General features: G+C 44.9%; 1 pseudogene; it reads right to left on the bottom strand.

Annotated features, from left to right (window-relative positions):
• Window positions 1-2,730: 2,730 nt before the first annotated feature.
• On the bottom strand, window positions 2,731-2,830 carry LOC128423796 (uncharacterized; annotated as a pseudogene).
• Between the last annotated feature and the right edge of the window lie 13,852 nt (window positions 2,831-16,682).

The following is a 16,682-nucleotide window of genomic DNA, read 5'->3' as shown; positions in this document are numbered from 1 at the left end:
CTGTCCATCCTTCTTCCCAAAGGAGCCAGGGTAGTAAACACCAAAGCAGTAAAGGACCGTGATTAAAACTGAAATTAATGCATATTAAAAACAATTATGTTAAAGCTACAGTTTTCCCAGTAGGAAGTGAGAGCTGGACCATAAAGAAGGCTGATCGCCGAAGAATTGATGCTTTTGAATTATGGTGCTGGAGGAGACTCTTGAGAGTCCCATGGACTGCAAGAAGATCAAACGTATCCATTCTTAAGGAAATCAGCCCTAGGTGCTCACTGGAAGGACAGATCGTGAAGCTGAGGCTCCAATACTTTGGCCACCTCATGAGAAGAGAAGACTCCCTGGAAAAGACCCTGATGTTGGGAAAGATGGAGGGCACAAGGAGAAGGGGATGACAGAGGACGAGATGGTTGGACAGTGTTCTCGAAGCTACCAGCATGAGTTTCACCAAACTGCGGGTGGCAGTGGAAGACAGGAGTGCCTGGCGTGCTCTGGTCCATGGGGTCACGAAGAGTCGGACACAACTAAACGACTAAACAACAACAAAAAGAAACATTTAATAGCCTCATATCTTTACAGCTAATAATGTCAAGGTTGCTTGGAACAGTTATGCTTGTGTGGACAGGAACATTTTAAAATACATCCTAGAAGTTAATAATGACAGAGACACAGCCACCTCACCAGCGAGGGCATTGCACAAAGAAGGAACCATCACTGAGAAGGCCTTGTCATGGGTCGATTCTAACTGAGGAGCACCACCCCAGTTTGAAGGACCAGGTTGCAAGTAATGAGAAAGATGTGAGGTTCTCCAGATGTTGTTAGATTGCTGCTGCTGCCAGCATCTCTGACTCTTGGCCCTGCCAGCTATGGTTGAAAAGAATATGAGTCTGATAACATATGGATGGGCACAATTCTGCGCCAGATAAGCAAATAGTCTAATCTGGTATAAGGCAGCTTTCTATGTAACTAAAGGATAAGATATGCTGAATCATACTTCCAAATCTTGCCGGTGTTGGCAAGAAAGGATAAAATGGAGTGCATAAAATATATTGTCTGGTATGACTGCTGGTTGAAAGAATAAAGAAACTTAAGGTTTATTACTCCTGGCAAGCAAAGCCATTCTGAGAACAGGTTTACATGTGGCCATCATGGAACCATGAAGTTAGCAACCCTGCTTCTCTCTCCCACCTGAGTCCACTTTATCCTCCACCACTCCACTTCCAGTCTCCCAGTCGCACACCCTCCAAGTGCCCTATGTGAAAGAGAGCAATCAGTGTGGTGGGAGACTGAGAGGAAAAGTCCATTGTGTCCAGGTTGTACTAATATTTTCCTCTTGTATTTTGACTTTCCTTCACTTATCTTTCTGAAGGGCAGCTATAGGTTTCCCCCCTCTAGTATTTTAGAATGACATTAAATGATGAATAACACAATTACCAACCTACACAATATATAATAAAGGTGTGTGTTTTGTGTGTGTGTTTTAAAAAACCACACACACACACACACACACACACACACACACACGGAGGCATTAGTCAAACCATTTTATGCACCCAGTGGTGTGAAAATTCCCTTTCAGTTCAAAACCCACAACTCTGATCCCATATAGCTCTTTTAAGTCCTGCTATTTAGAGCCTAGCTCTTAGTACTTTAGTCCACAATCCTATTTTCACTTGCCTGAGAGTAAGACTTGTTGAACTCAGTGGGGTTTATCATCGAGAAGACATACACAGGGGACAGCACTGTTCACTCTTCCTACATAAGCCACACACTTATTTTCACTTGAAAGCACCCAGTGAGGAGTGCTCAAGAGAGCTGGATCTGTCAATTCTGCAAATTCTTGCCATTATATTTATTCAACAACATAGTGTAAACAAGAGAACCTGTAATGCTGTATCAGCAACAGATGTTAGGTATAAAGATGTCAGGGTGAAGGACAAGACTGTTATAGACTTGCCCTGAAATTAAGGCAATGCCATTTATGCAGGCAAGAGTTATGGGAATGTCGCCTGGTGTTTTGCTTCTCTGCCTCACTGAATAGTTGTGCATGCTGTGTGTACATCTATCTTGTGTGCTCCCCTGAATCTGAATTCATTTGATTTAAATATCCCACACCATTTGCAAAACAGGGATTATTATTATTATTATTATTATTATTATTATTATTATTATTTTCAGAAGGATATTGAGAAATGCTTAGAAATGTATTCAGTTAATTTCCCCGCTCACTGCTTCTTTAGCACCCATGGTAAATATGTGAGGTATTATCAACATCCCATGGAACAAAGCTGGAGAAGTAAATAACTCCCCTGAAAAGTTCATGAACTCTTCCTTCCCCCAATAAGTCTTCATATCTAAGTCTGATACCCTTCTGAAGTTATGCACACACAACATTTTGCCTTGAAGTCCGGCTGATTGGATTTGAATACATGTTTGCTGTCTTCTTCACACAGCTGAGCAAAGCATGTTCCAGTTGCATTTTTAAAATATATTATTTATTGAAGTTTTAAAATTATAAGAAAAAGAAAAAGAAATACAGAAAGAAAACACAGTAGTACCTCAGGTTAAGTACTTAATTCATTCCAGAGGTCTGTACTTAACCTGAAACTGTTCTTAACCTGAAGCACCACTTTAGCTAATGGGGCCTGCTGCTGCTGCCACAAAAGCACGATTTCTATTCTCATCCTGAAGCAAAGTTCTTAACCTGAAGCACTATTTCTGGGTTAGCGGAGTCTGTAACCCAAGGTACCACTGTATTTGTGTGTCATCCTTGTGCTGGGGCCATGCTAATTTTCTCTGTATCGTTACAATTTTAGTATATGTGCTGCCGAAGCGAGAAAGAAAGAAAATAAGGAAGAGGGAGAAAGGTTATGGGGCGGAACGTTATGTAGCATCAGTGCAGACATGGTGTATGAGTACAGCAGAATATATTTGTGGTTTAACAAATGATGGAAAAGAAAATATCACAGTAATTACCAATGTGTTGAGCACCCAATTGCATTTTACTTTTTTTTGCAGAAATTCCTATAGTTTCTAGAAATTCATTTGTGCCATCCCAGCACTGCCGGGAATACTGCCTAAATAAGAGACATGACCTCTGGATATTATGAGTGGAGAGCAGGGATGGGAGAGAAAGTTGATTCAGTTTGCATTGACAGGTGAATCCATCAAGTTCACACTTTCTGAAACAATATGAGCACTGAAACACAACCATCCTTCGAAATTCCCACTTATCTGGATTTTGTGATGCAGCTCTCCAACCAGTGTTTAAGAGAATGCATACATCAGGGAAGCGCATGCACAAAAATAAATATATTCATAGAATTGTAGAGTTGGGAGGGACATTGAGGATCATCTAGTCCAACCCCCTGCAATGCAGAAATATTCAGCTGTCCCATATGGGGATTGAGCCTGCAACCTTGGTATTATCAGCACCATGCTCTAACCAACTGAGCATGAAAATAATATACAAAAATGTGTTGCAGTAGAGAAAATTGCTTGCAAAAAAAGGTGTACATCATTCAAAAGCAGCAGAAAAAATATGTTTAGTAGGAGAGATTTGCATTAACATCCTGATGAATTTTCAGGAGGATTTTAAAAAAAAAAATAGAAAATGACAGTGCAAATTGTTGCAAAAATGTGGAGTACTGAATTTTAACTGGAAAAGTGAGAAATGGGGAGAACTGAAATGAGCAGATCCTTTTGTTTCTGGTGAAGAGAGCTATTGCGCTTGTGGAGTTTCCATAGGCAACTGCTTGGCAACTGTGGGAACTGGATGTTGGACAAGACAGATGTTTGGCCTGACCCAAAAGAGCTCCTTCTTTGCTTTCATGTTCTTAAAATAAGGCCACATCCATAGCATACATTTAAAGCACATGGCTTCCTGCAAAGAATCCTGGGAAATGTAGTTCATTCAGGGTGTTGGGCGCTGCCGCTCTGTGAGGGGGTAAATTTCAGTTCCCAGGATTCCCTGGGGGAAAGCCACACACTTTAAATGTGCTTTAAATGTATGGTGTAGATGTAATCACACATTAGAGGCAATAGTAAGGAGATGGGAATTCTTGCAGTGAGCAGTCTAGCTGTAGATTTTCTGGGAAGAATAAGTGGCTCCATCTGTTTGATAGTTTGGCTATATGTGTGATCCTGAACAGGAAAGAGGAAGCAACACTGAACCTTCAAAGTGAGGTACTGTGTGGAGCTGAAAGTGATTAGGGATGCCAAGGGCTTTCCCCGACTCGTCTTGAGATTTTGCAGGTTTCACCACAGAGATGGCTGTCAGTTTGACTGAAGCTAACATCAGTCCTACTAACGCTGAACTCAGGTGGTGTGTATGCTGGCAGGAATGGAGTAAAACAAGGACCACTGAAAATAAGAGGAGGCTACTAGCATGGGGACGCGGGTGGCGCTGTGGGTTAAACCACAGAGCCTAGGACTTGCCGATCAGAAGGTCGTGGTTCGAATCCCCGCGACGGGGTGAGCTCCCGTTGCTCAGTCCCTGCTCCTGCCAATCTAGCAGTTCAAAAGCATGTCAAAGTGCAGGTAGATAAATAGGTACTGCTCTGGCGGGAAGGTAAACAGCATTTCTGTGCGCTGCTCTCGTTCGCCAGAAGCAGCTTAGTCATGCTGGCCACATGACCCGGAAGCTGTACGCTGGCTCCCTCAGCCAGTAAAGCGAGATGAGCACTGCAACCCCCGAGTTGGCCACGACTGGACCTAATGGTCAGGGGTCCCCTTACCTTTACTAGCATGCATGTGGAGGCCTTGGGGTTCATCAAAGTACATTTTAAAATAAAATAAAATAAAGGGGCACCCCCTAAAAATCATAATAGCAGCCTAATGTGGATTAAGCATGCTCAGTAGCCATGGAATGGTGACTGTCAGCTGGAAAAGAAAAACAGGAAGCGGGGTGGGGGGTGGGGGCAAAGGAATGGGCAGCCCAAGGAGGGCATGGCTGGTTGGCTGGCTCTGAAGCTACCCTAGGAAATGTGGCAAGATGGTAGCAGCCAGCCGCCCTTCCTGGAGTGGCACTGAAAAGTGTAGTCACAAGGAAAGTCCAGAGAGAGCTAATGATAGGTGCCTAAAATAAAGAAGTGGGGGTGCTCGTGGAACATTGGGCATGGCTTAGGAGGAATCCTAATGCTATCAGTATTGTTTAGCAATGTTTTGTCACCAAATACGTTTGCTAAACATTAACTGAACTACTGACTCCATCATCAGGCCTTTCCATTCATACAGCCCCTCTGTACTCTGGACCTTAGGGTTAATGTGTCTTCATTTTGCAAGGAAAAAGTCCAGATCACATAACTTTGCCTTTTTAGGTTTCTCAGAACTCTTTGCTAGCTGGCTTGGCAGGGTACGTTTCAAAGCTTTGGTTTCGGAAGAGTTACTTAAGAGTTTCACATCAAGGCCAAGGTTTCGGCCCATCAAGAATGACTGTCCTTTCCAAAGAGAGTAAGTCAACTCCTCATTGAGGAGCCAGAGGAACGAAGTATTGCTTTGAAACCAGCATCACTTTGGTCCAGAAAACTTTGCTCCAGGGAAACAGTGCAAGCAAAGTAGACTTGAGAACAGGAGAAAAAAACAAATTCAGGAGAAAGTAATGCACCAGACGAGTGAATTCTTGTTAAGACATTTGAAAGCCTCTTATTGAAAGTGGTGGTGATGGGTTAATGTTCTGTGTAGCAATAACCATCCAAATGCTGAGAATAGGCTATTCTGAATAGATCAGGGGCAGGACCTGGTTAAAGAGGAACGTTTTTGCCTGGTGCCTAAAGGTGTATAATGAAGGCACCAGGTGACCTTCCCTAGGGAGAGCATTTCACAAACGGGGCGCCACTGCAGAAAAGGCCCGTTCTCCTGTTGCCACCCTCTGGACCTCTCATGGAGGAGGCACATGAAGAAGGGCCTCAGAAGATAATCTCAGGGTCTGGATAGGTTCAGACAGAAAGAGGCGGTCCTTGAGGTATTGCGGTCCTGAGCCATTTAAGGCTTTATAGGTCAAAACCAGCACTTTGAATTGGGCCCAGAAACTAAATGGTAGCCAGTGCAGTCTGACTAGGATCAGTGTAATATGCTCAAACCATCTTGCCCCAGTGAATTCTGCACTAGCTTCAGAGGCAGCCCTACGTACAACACAATGCAGTAATCTAACCTCGAGGTTACCAGAGGATAGACAACAGAAGTTAGGCTATCCCTGTCCAGATAAGATTGCAGCTGGGCCATGAGCTGAAGCTGATGGAAGGCACTCTGTGCCACTGAGGCCACCTGAGCCTCAAGTGACAGCAAAGGATCCAGGAGTACCCCCAAGCTAAATTCCCACTCCTACAGAGGAAGCGTTATCCCATCAAGAGTAGGCAACTTCCCAACCATTCCAGTCTAGGGAACTACCCACTAACAGTGCCTCAGGTTTACCTTGTTTAAGTTTTGGTTTGTTGGCTCTCAATCAGTCCATTATCGAGTCCAGCACTTCCACTGCCTGACTTGCAGATGTAAAGGAGAAGAGGAACTGAGTACAATGGTACCTCGGGTTACAGACGCTTCAGGTTACAGACTCTGCTAACCCAGAAACAGTACCTTGGGTTAAGAACTTTGCTTCAGGATGAGAACAGAAATTGTGCGGTGGCAGTGGGAGGCCTCATTAGCTAAAGTGGTACTTCAGGTTAAGAACGGACCTCCAGAACGAATTAAGTTCTTAACCTGAGGTACCACTGTATCATCAACATACTCCAAACCTCCGGATAACCCCACTCAGCCATTTCATGTAGATGTTTAACACCATATGGGACAGGAGCGAACCCTGCAGAACCCCAGAAGAAAAACATGGTTGATGGTATCAAAAGACACCATGTATGCATTTCTGCCTCTGGCCATGGAGACAGAGCCCAGCCATCATGGCTAGTAGCCATTAAGAGGAAGGTTTCTTTGGCTCTTCAACCAAGAGCTATTTCTAGCGTCGCTAAGGTTGACCCATGCTTGGTGCTTTGAGGGTGAGGCACACAGCTAACAGCTTTCCAGAGAGAAGTCATGAGTTCTGCAGTGTCTTGTTGTGAGTGGGCACCTCCCACTGTGTGCGCGCAAGATGGCACAACCCCAAATTATGAACATTATAAACTTTCAGGAAACTCAGTCCTGACTCTAGATCAATATCCTGTTGCAAACCCCCAAGGTTTTCCAAGCTGGCTGCGAGTCAATAGTTCTTATCGGTCCTACCAACAAGTAGCTATTGAGGTCTCCTCTTCTTGGATCTGACTATTGACACCATCGAACTTCCTCAACCTGGTGCCATCCAGATGTTTTGGATTACAATTCCCATCAAGCCTCGGCCGGCGCAGTTGGGGAAGCCTGCAATAAAAACCTTTTGCCATGTGGCATAGCCAGCACCCCTATCATGGATCAGTTGCTGCAAAGGCTGCCAGGTGACATTCTAGTTACTGGAGGGAAATTGGCAATGCATTTGAAGAATTTGGAAGCAGTTCCCCTGAGGTTGCATAGCTAAAAATGAATGAGTAACTGTGATTTTTTTCCAAGATAAAGTTAAATATGCAGGACACATAATTCTCTGAATCTTTTGCCAGCAGAAAAAAAGTTCAGGCAATCACAGAGAACCCACCCCTAAAAGTATGCCAGTGTTGAAAGGTTAAATCCATGACTATCTTTCCTATTCTGTATATATCTAGCTATCAATCAATCAATCAATCAATCAATCCCCAGCTTTCATCCAAGGAACTCCTCTTCCTCATATCCTCACAACAACCTCATGAAGTAGTTAAAGCTGAGAGAAAGTAACTGGACCAAGCTCACCCAGTGAGCTTCATGGAAGAGTAGGGATTTGAACCTTGATCTCCCAAATCCTAGTCCAACACTCCAACCTCTATACTGCACTGGCTTTCTACAATAATGCACCTTTTTAAAACGAACTGCTAACAAAACAGAGGGTTGGGCCACTGGCTTTATCAGCAGAGTGCCATGCAGTTTGTGGGTGGTCTTCTCAGACTTGGAGCCAGCCTAGAGTGAGGACCTTTTACTTTGATGTGATAGCAGATGCTGCAGAGCGGATGATTGCTTATAAGTCTCTCAGGCCCATTCCAAGTTGCCATTTGCAAAAGTCTCTCAATGGTTGCCAGTTCATGCTAGCCACTGACTACAGCAGGGGTCTGAAAACTAAGGTCTGAGGGCTGGATCAGGCCCAATTGCCTTCATGATCTGGCCTGCGGACTGTGGATTGGCGTGGGGATTCTGTTCGTTCGGGCTGCGCTATTTCCCCCCTGCACCATTCCATCTCCCCCTCCCTCACACACACTGCAGCGCCGCCTCCTCCCTCCCTCCTCCTGGCTTCTCCCTGCCCTGCCTAGAGGAGGAAGGGGGCTGGGCTGAGCTGGCTGAGCACCATTTTAAGCAGCCCCTCTCCGGAGCCAACCCTTTCTCTCCTCTCATCTTCCCTCCGCCGCTGCGACCGTCCTGGTGCTCCTGTAAGCCAGAGAGTGGAGTGGATGGGCTCCCTCTGCCTGCCCATGAGAAGCAGCAGCAGCCCCTGGGAAGGTAAGCGCAGCGGCTGGGGGGGGGTGGGGGGGAGGAGGACTACTGTCCCCCTCGCCTCTTCTTCCAGCTCACCCCCCGGTGCCACTTCTCTGGCCCTCCACAAGGTCTGAGGGACAATGGACTGGCCCGCAGCTAAAAAAATTTGCCAACCCCTGGACTACAGGCCATTCATAGGCTGGGAATCTTTCCCCTGGCTGCAAACAGGACTCTGATTTGGGCTTCCTATCATTTCAGCTTAATCTTTAAACCTTTGACATGGTGTACAAATGCAGATGTACTCTCCCGCTTGCCTGTCAAAGGAATGGCACAGCCACTCACGTTGGATTTTTTTTTGGGGGGGGTAAGGGAGAACATTTACATTTTCCAGTCACAGATGTTGCCAATGCAATGTGACATGTTGGACCTCTTTTCACACTCACACGGGATGTCTCCTTTAAGATGGGCACCTCCTCCTACAAATGCATGTATCATTTAAGGCCAGAAGAAGCGCATCCCCCTGCAAAACCCACTATTGCAGTCAAATGCAAATTTAAGCGGTTATAATCAATTAAACATATGATTATTCAACTAAGATTTCTCTAATTGGGTGACAGCTGTACTAGTCAGATTAGTACTCTAAATATAATCCAAGAAGACAGCCAGGAGGAGTGGGTGTAATTGGTTTTTACTATTATAGAGTAGAATAAAAAGAAAATATGCTTTAACGCTTGGGAGTTTCTCCGGGGAAATGATATATGACTTCCACAGACAGTCATCACTACCTTATCATGAAAATAAATCATGAAAATAAATATGTTGGGGGTCTCACAGCTTCTCCTTTCAAAGTCTGCATGTTTCTTCAAGATGCTTGAGTAGTTCTCCAGCTAAAGTAGCATCCTGGGGATCTTCTTCTTCTCGTTCCTGAAAGCAGCTGTCTTGAGAACAAGTTTGTTTGGATGTATTGTGTCCACTTTTCTCACAGTCTATTTCCTTATTTCATCTATCCAAGGAGAACACAAAAGAAGCATGCATCAACCATATCTTCCCTTACAAACTATTTTTAACTGGAAGCCATGATCCACCAAGGAAAACAATGGGTGCACCTATGCAGAGATAGACTAGGATTTGATTTTGGTTCAGGTTTTAATCGGAAGCTCCCCAAATATGACCTGAAATGCAGCTATGCTTTGAAATCCACACTTCTCTGATTTGTGCAAAGCTGTCCTCCTACCCAAGATGTGTATATTAGGGGGAAATGTGTGTGGAAGTAGCATGAAGCAACATACAAAAATGCATTTTATTATGGAAATTTGTTCTTTCCTTCCACTTCTAAATTTGCTTGCAAAAATGTGCATATTAGGAGATGTCCATATTAAAATGCTGAATAATTTTCACAAGAACTTAAAAATAAAAAAATCACAAACTTATGTGGAGAAATGAACCTAAGACTAGCCAAATGGGAAACTAAGAGAAGCTGAAAATGACAGTGTTTCCCATCCCTAACTCCATGAACCATATGCTCGGAAGATCTGCATGTACGGGCACACATTTATATCGAAGTTACTACAGATTGTGCTCATACCCTCCTTTTGGGCTTTTTGGAGGCACCTGGTTAAGCGCTGTGAGAACAGAATGCTGGACCAGACAGACCTGCCCCTTCTCCTCCTTATCCAATAGGACTCATCTTACATTCTTAAAGATTAAGGATTCTCACAGGGTGATATGGAAAGCAAAAACAATTGTTGCCATTGTTAAAACAGCTGGCAGTCAGAAAAAGATACATATCTACTGCAAATCATCCAATCATAACGGTCATCTCTGGTCAAACAGATTTTGGAAATTTTTTTGAAGCAAGAGGGAAAAATGAATCCTGCAAAACTTGAAGGACTGGCCCTACCATCAGACAGACAGAGTGAGGTGACTGCCTCGGGCAGCAGATACATGGGAGGGAGTGGCAGCAAAGTGTTGCGTGACAGAGCTGTGTAGGGTGCATGGCCTCCTCTGCACCCTCTAAGCTAGCCTGCTGCCCTCAGGTGCAATGGAGGTCATTGCCCCATTGCCATTGTTGATGCAAGAGTCAACTTCTGTACATGGAATGGGGGGGGGAGGGGAGAAGGCACCTTCTCTTTCACCTCAGGCATTTCTTGGGCCAGCCTGTGCTTATCAGATGTGAAACTGTACTCACCTTGGGAGCAGTGATCCCCTCTTCAAATGACTTTTTACTTTCCCACAAGATTACTGTCTGCCTCAAGCCTTTTAAAAAAGGTGGTGCTCCAGTGCTCAAACCTCAAGCGCAGCTCCACCCTCCAGTAGCACGACCTCTCCTTCCCTGTCCATCAATTGGAGGCTGAGGGTTGTGTCCAGTGGTGTCTCTAAACTCACTGTAAGCCTTCCAGCTGCAGTTTTCAACCATTTATAAGCCCAGTGCCACCTCCCCAAATCAGCTCCATATGGCCCTCCAACTCTCTGGTGTAGAGGGGGAAGCTGAAAATTGCTTCCCTTCCTGTTTGGCTGATGACAGCCTTACCAGTTGCATAAAACCCTGACTCTATACTCTGCTCTGTGCCCAAGCAGGGCTAACCATGCTTTACTGCTGCTTTTCATATTGACAGGTATTCCTGTGCATTTTTAAAGTCAGCGGAAAGGTTGATTGCATCTATTTGGTATTCTTACTGCTTCGTTGCCTGTAATACTGTTGCTTGCTCTGGACGCTTGCAATCATAAGGGTCACAATTTGCTAGGTAGATAAGACTCCGTTGAGACAAGCGAGAACTGCGTAGGAACCCGGCAGTGCTCCAGCAAAGCTTCCATTCGTTCGAACATTGCTTGTGCAGGAGAACTTCCTTCTGGTAGACTGCACCCAAAGCGCATTGCATTTGGCCAAGGCTAAACACATTTAGACCATAAACTGTAACCCTTTTCCCTCTTCCCCATCAAAGGCCCTGTGAAATTCTCCATGAAAAGCAAAGAGAAGCCTTTTGGCTGCATTACATATTTCTCCCTGTTTTGTATCTCCGGCTTCTTAGCAATGAATAATCTTTCAGAGCTGCAGTAAGCATCACGACGCCACCCACATGGGAAAGGAGAAATGGAGGAACATGGCCAGGCCCTACCTCCTACAGCCCCTAGGAACTCCACAAGAACTCTTAGAAATGAATTTTCCGTTTCAAGTTACACGTCCTTGCATCCCTGTGTGAGTTTCAGTTTCAAGTAAACCCAAATCTTATGGCAAATTCCGTCCCCACTGCCAAGTCTCAGATTGGTTTAAGGTGGAATCATAACTCAGCTCAGCCTCTTTGAAGCCTCACCCTGAGTCATTCGAAACTTGGCGCAGGTTTGCTGAAAAGTCTTCAAAATTCAGCAAAGCCAGGCTGTCTTTAGGGCTGTAAGGAACCCAAGAAGAAGTTGGCTTCCTTCATATACCCTTCCCATTTCCTCAAGAAATGTTCCGCCAAGACCGCTGTTTAGTGGCTTTGGGAAGGGAGCTGAGACTGTCAGCCAAATCCAGGATAAGAATCTCACCTCTTGAGGTCCAAGTCAACGTGCAGGCTAGGAACTGACTGTGTGTTTCTCGCACACAGGTGTATATCTCAGGAGCAGATGGTTTTACTTCTGAGTTTCTCAGTTTTTTTAAAAAAGCATTATATAGCATTGAAGGGAAAAAATCCTTCCTGAAAAATGACACATATACAATCATGGAGGAAAAGACATGCAAAAGTGTAATAGGGTAAAGCTTAGTAACCCCTAGCATTAAAAAAAGATCTAAAGAGATGTCCACAGTATTAGGATTCTGAAAGGCTGTGCAGCTGGAACCAAATCATTTTTCCCAGTGGGCAAAAATAAGAGTCATTTAGCATCTTGGAGGCCACAATCTGATTTTTCTTCCATGCTGGAAGCAACATTCCCATGGTTCCATGTCGGCACTCATCCAGGCACAGATGACCAGCCCCAGTCCTGCTTAGTTTCAGGAAGATAGTAGCCTCATGTGCCTTCAGATCATATACCCTGGGACAGCTTTTTCTGGACCAGCGTCTACTTCAGTGAACACATGAAATTATTTTCTCAGTTGGCAGCTGAGTATGGGTGGTGATGGTGGAAACATGAACTGCGGGCCAAATGTCTTTAAAACAAAATGCAAAAAAGTATGGCTTCTGATCATGAAAGTTTAAATGTATGCAAAAGAAGCAGAGTGGCCATTTTCAACAGTAGCCCTGCCACCAATAGCTGCTGTTATTTGAATGATCAGGGACTGTACTTTTTTGCATTACGTTTCATGACATTTGACATCACTACCAGTGTTCTTCCTGCTACCTTGACATCTCTTTTAATCTTTACCTATAGTTACCTACTGAAGAAAATACTGAATACATCCGGGGTGCCCCCACCATGGCTGTTTATTATGGATTCAAACCCAGGTTATTTTCCCAATTGTTCCTGAAAATCCCACAAGTAACACACACGAGAGAGAGAGAGAGAGAGAGAGAGAGAGAGAGAGAGGGAGGTAACCTGGATTTAATGGGGAAATATTATGGGATAGCATTTTGATGAGGATAATGTCATATGAATGCTGCAGAAAATTTGCATGCATATTAATGGAGAGTCAACAATAAACGGCTATATGGAAAGGTACTGGATGTTGAGGCGCCAACTTCTCCCAAACATTGCGGAGGCCTGATGCCAATTCCTGATGTCACACTTTGGTACCATTCGGAGTTCATAGAATCATAGAACTGTAGAATTGGAAGGCACCCCGAGGATCATCTAGTCCAGCCCCCTGCATTGCAGCTGCCCCATACAGGGATCAAACCTGCAACCCTGGCATTATCAGCACCACCCGCAAACTGGTGGAGCTGTCCGGTTGTTGCCCTTTTCTTTCTTGTATATTTTTTTCTTTTGTTTCATTTAATGCCGCATTGGATGCTGCAAAGCCCTTCTTGCAATAAGGAAAGTGGCCACCTTTGCTAATAGAGTCTGATTCAAAAGCAAAGGTGAAGGGTGTGTGTGTGTGTGTGGAAGGAGAGTAGAATAAATGAGGCTTTAGATCTTATTTAGGAAAGTGCTCTAGTCGGAATGTCGAACAAGGAGAGACTGATTGGAGTCAATGAGATCGTGTTTTCTCCTTTTGGACACTGAATGTAATTACTGAACACCCCCTTGGCTCAGGTTGTTATTTCATGTCAGTGTTATCCATCATGTATCTTTCGTCTCTGTAACAGGCATTTTTTTTGTGTGGCACTGGAAGCGAATTCACCTTCCCATACTCATGGAAGTCACAGAACCTTTCTGGGTGATGAGTTTAGAGCTTGACATATGTGATGCAATTGCTCACTTGGTGAATGCTGCATCCTGTGTCAGGCTTGGTGCCATCTCTTGACACCCTTAGTAGGACCAGCTTGCCCTGACACCTGCCCTGATGTCTTGGTCTGTGAGCCACCCTTTAAATTTCCCACAGTGCCCCTGACCGAGTGTCATTGTGGGAAACTTAAACGGACTCCTGCTGTTCCCATCACCAGATCAACCCACTTCTTACAGGAAGGGTCCAGCGGGGACACTTTGCTGAGGGTTCCCTCAAACTGGCACCAATCTTGCCAACCATCAAGTGACAAAGAGCACCTCACAGACATTGTATCGCCAAGCTTATAGTTTGGGTGATAGATGTGCAGACTGCTGCTTTGCTGCACATATAAAGAATGAAGGGGAAAATAAAGATGCAAACTGTGTTTTATTGTGTAAGGCTCTGAAAGAAACAACTTTGATTTAATGGCCTGGTGGGGGAAAAAGGATTGGCCACAATCCAGCACACAGGTAGGTATGCACAACCCCATTGGTCCCCAAGTGCTGAACTGCAGCCAGAGGGATTTATGTGACTGTGTATGTGGGAAGAATATTCATTTACCTCATGATCTCATCGGCCTTGCTTTACTTTGTGTGCCATTCAGGAGACAATGCATGTTGCTTCATATAGATTGTGACTTGGTTTCCTAGCACTATTTTCTGCTGACCTCCAGCAGCTAAAATGTATCTGCAAGATCTCCCGTTGTCAATCCTGACTGTTGCTTGTACAGTGCTCAATGACAGCCTTTTCTACCTTGTTTCCATGGAAATGGGAACTGAAAGAGGACAAGTAAGATCGAGAAGGAACTCTTGAAAATATAAGCTTTGGAAATGCTTCCCAATGTGCTTAGCTGTAATTGTATGTGGAACATATTTTTTTCAACTTGGGTTGAATTTTTCAAATGAAGACTAGAATTCGGTAGGTAATGGAACAGGAATAGACTGACTTTAGCACCACCACATTCCTGAATTCATAGAACATTACTACTTCATAGTGTCACTGCACTGGGAAGAATGCAGAGAGATGAGGCTCTTCTAGTCCAATAACTGGCACAGAAGGAAGAAGGTCTCCAATGCTGATTCTTCTGAGCAGTAAAGAACAAGTTTCTCATGCTCCAGAGAGGACAAAGAATCTATGTATCAGTCATAGGAGCCAACTTCTAGGGGCTGAGGTCCCTTCGGCCCCCCAATAAAATATGTAGGGGGGCTGGGGCCCCCATAGTGGATAGGCATTCAAATGGTGTGTGCGTGCTGTGTCATGTTATGATCAGTTATGTGGGGTGGGGCTTACCTGGGCTCCCCCAATATTTTACTCAAATTGGCACCCCTGAAATCAGTGGTCAAGATACATCAGCTAGAGAGCAAAGGTCCAGGACAGGGGGTGGAAAACATGTAGTTCTTCAGGTGTTGCTCAGCTCCCATCATCCCTTACAATCTGGAGGACACCACATTGGTTATCCCTGGTTTCATAATGCCTGAAGAAACTGTCCTGCATATCCAACTCTATATTTTAGGTGTTTCCATACCTGCCTCATCAATGCAACTTGGGTGGAAGATGCTAAATCTATAGACTCAATGTGCCCATGCTAAAGTCACATCAGACGCTGACATTGTGGGGAGGATACCTGAAGTTCCTAGACAGGGCAATTTCTGAGAAAAATATTCACTGGGAAGGAAATCAAGAGACTGAATTATACTTTGATATGATTAAGATGAAACAGGACCATGGGAAGATGCCTTCTACAGAGTCAGGCCACTAGTTCAGCAGTGTGTACAACGACTGGTAGTGGCTGTCCAGGATTTCAGACATGGGGCATTTCCTGCTCTGCTTGGAGATGCTGGGGATGGGGTGGGGGTGGCAGTTCCCCCTGGGTGCCATTCCAAAGGGTGGGTGTGTGACAAAATGCCAACCCCCAACTGGCGGCACCTCCCGGGGCACATGCTGCTCACCACTCACTCCCCCAGGACATGCACCACGCCCCTGTGGGCAGCGCCCCGCGCCCCTGAGGGCAGCACGCCAGGCCCCCTGGGATGCGCACCACACCCCCTGGGACGAGCGCCACTCCGGGTACCACAGCAGGTTGCTCCGCCTCTGGCCAGGGAATGAACTTGGGACTTCCTGTATGCAAAGCAGATGCTGCAACTCTGAGCTCCACGTCTTCCCTGTGTTTAAAATGAAATCAAAAAAGGGAGGAAATAGATGAAAGTAAACATCAAGTATTCTGAAAGCAGGAGAGGTGGTACAATATCCATTGAGTTCAGTAAGGTTTTTTTTAAAAAAAACAACCACCCTAAAATCCTAGAGACCTTGCAGGTACATGTTACTTAGGCAAACCTGTGAGATAAGAAGATATCATGAACCCGCCAGCTTGCTTACTATGGCTTCCTGCCCAAGGGCACTTCGTAGAGATTACACTGCACAAAGACATAATTCCATGATAACTCTGTAAGAACAGCACCCTTTTGAGCGGAGCTTTTGCTAGCATTCCTGTTAATTGTTTACAGATGCTGTGAAAAAAGGGGGGGGATTTCCTCGTGGTCTAAGCAGTGCCAATCCATTCACCACAAAGAATTCTCAGGAAATGCAGCGTGGAGGAAGAACGAGAAGAGATTCAGAGACTAGTTTTCATCCATTTGTCGAAGCGATGATAGCTACCTATCGAGTTTTTTCCATACTGATGCTGGCTGCCTTGAAGAACCACAGTCAAACCTGGGGGGAGGAGGAGAAGGATGCTAAAAAAATGGGCATGGTTTAAGACAGGTTTGGTATACAAGGCCAGCAGGATCTATGGGAGTAAGTTTCCACTTTCCATCACAGGGCTGTTAGGTGACACTGT

Source organism: Podarcis raffonei, chromosome 11 (genome assembly GCF_027172205.1).
Source record: "Podarcis raffonei isolate rPodRaf1 chromosome 11, rPodRaf1.pri, whole genome shotgun sequence".
Lineage (NCBI taxonomy): Eukaryota > Metazoa > Chordata > Lepidosauria > Squamata > Lacertidae > Podarcis > Podarcis raffonei.
Note: the sequence above shows the minus strand (reverse complement) of the source record. Positions and strands in the feature narration are given on the sequence as shown.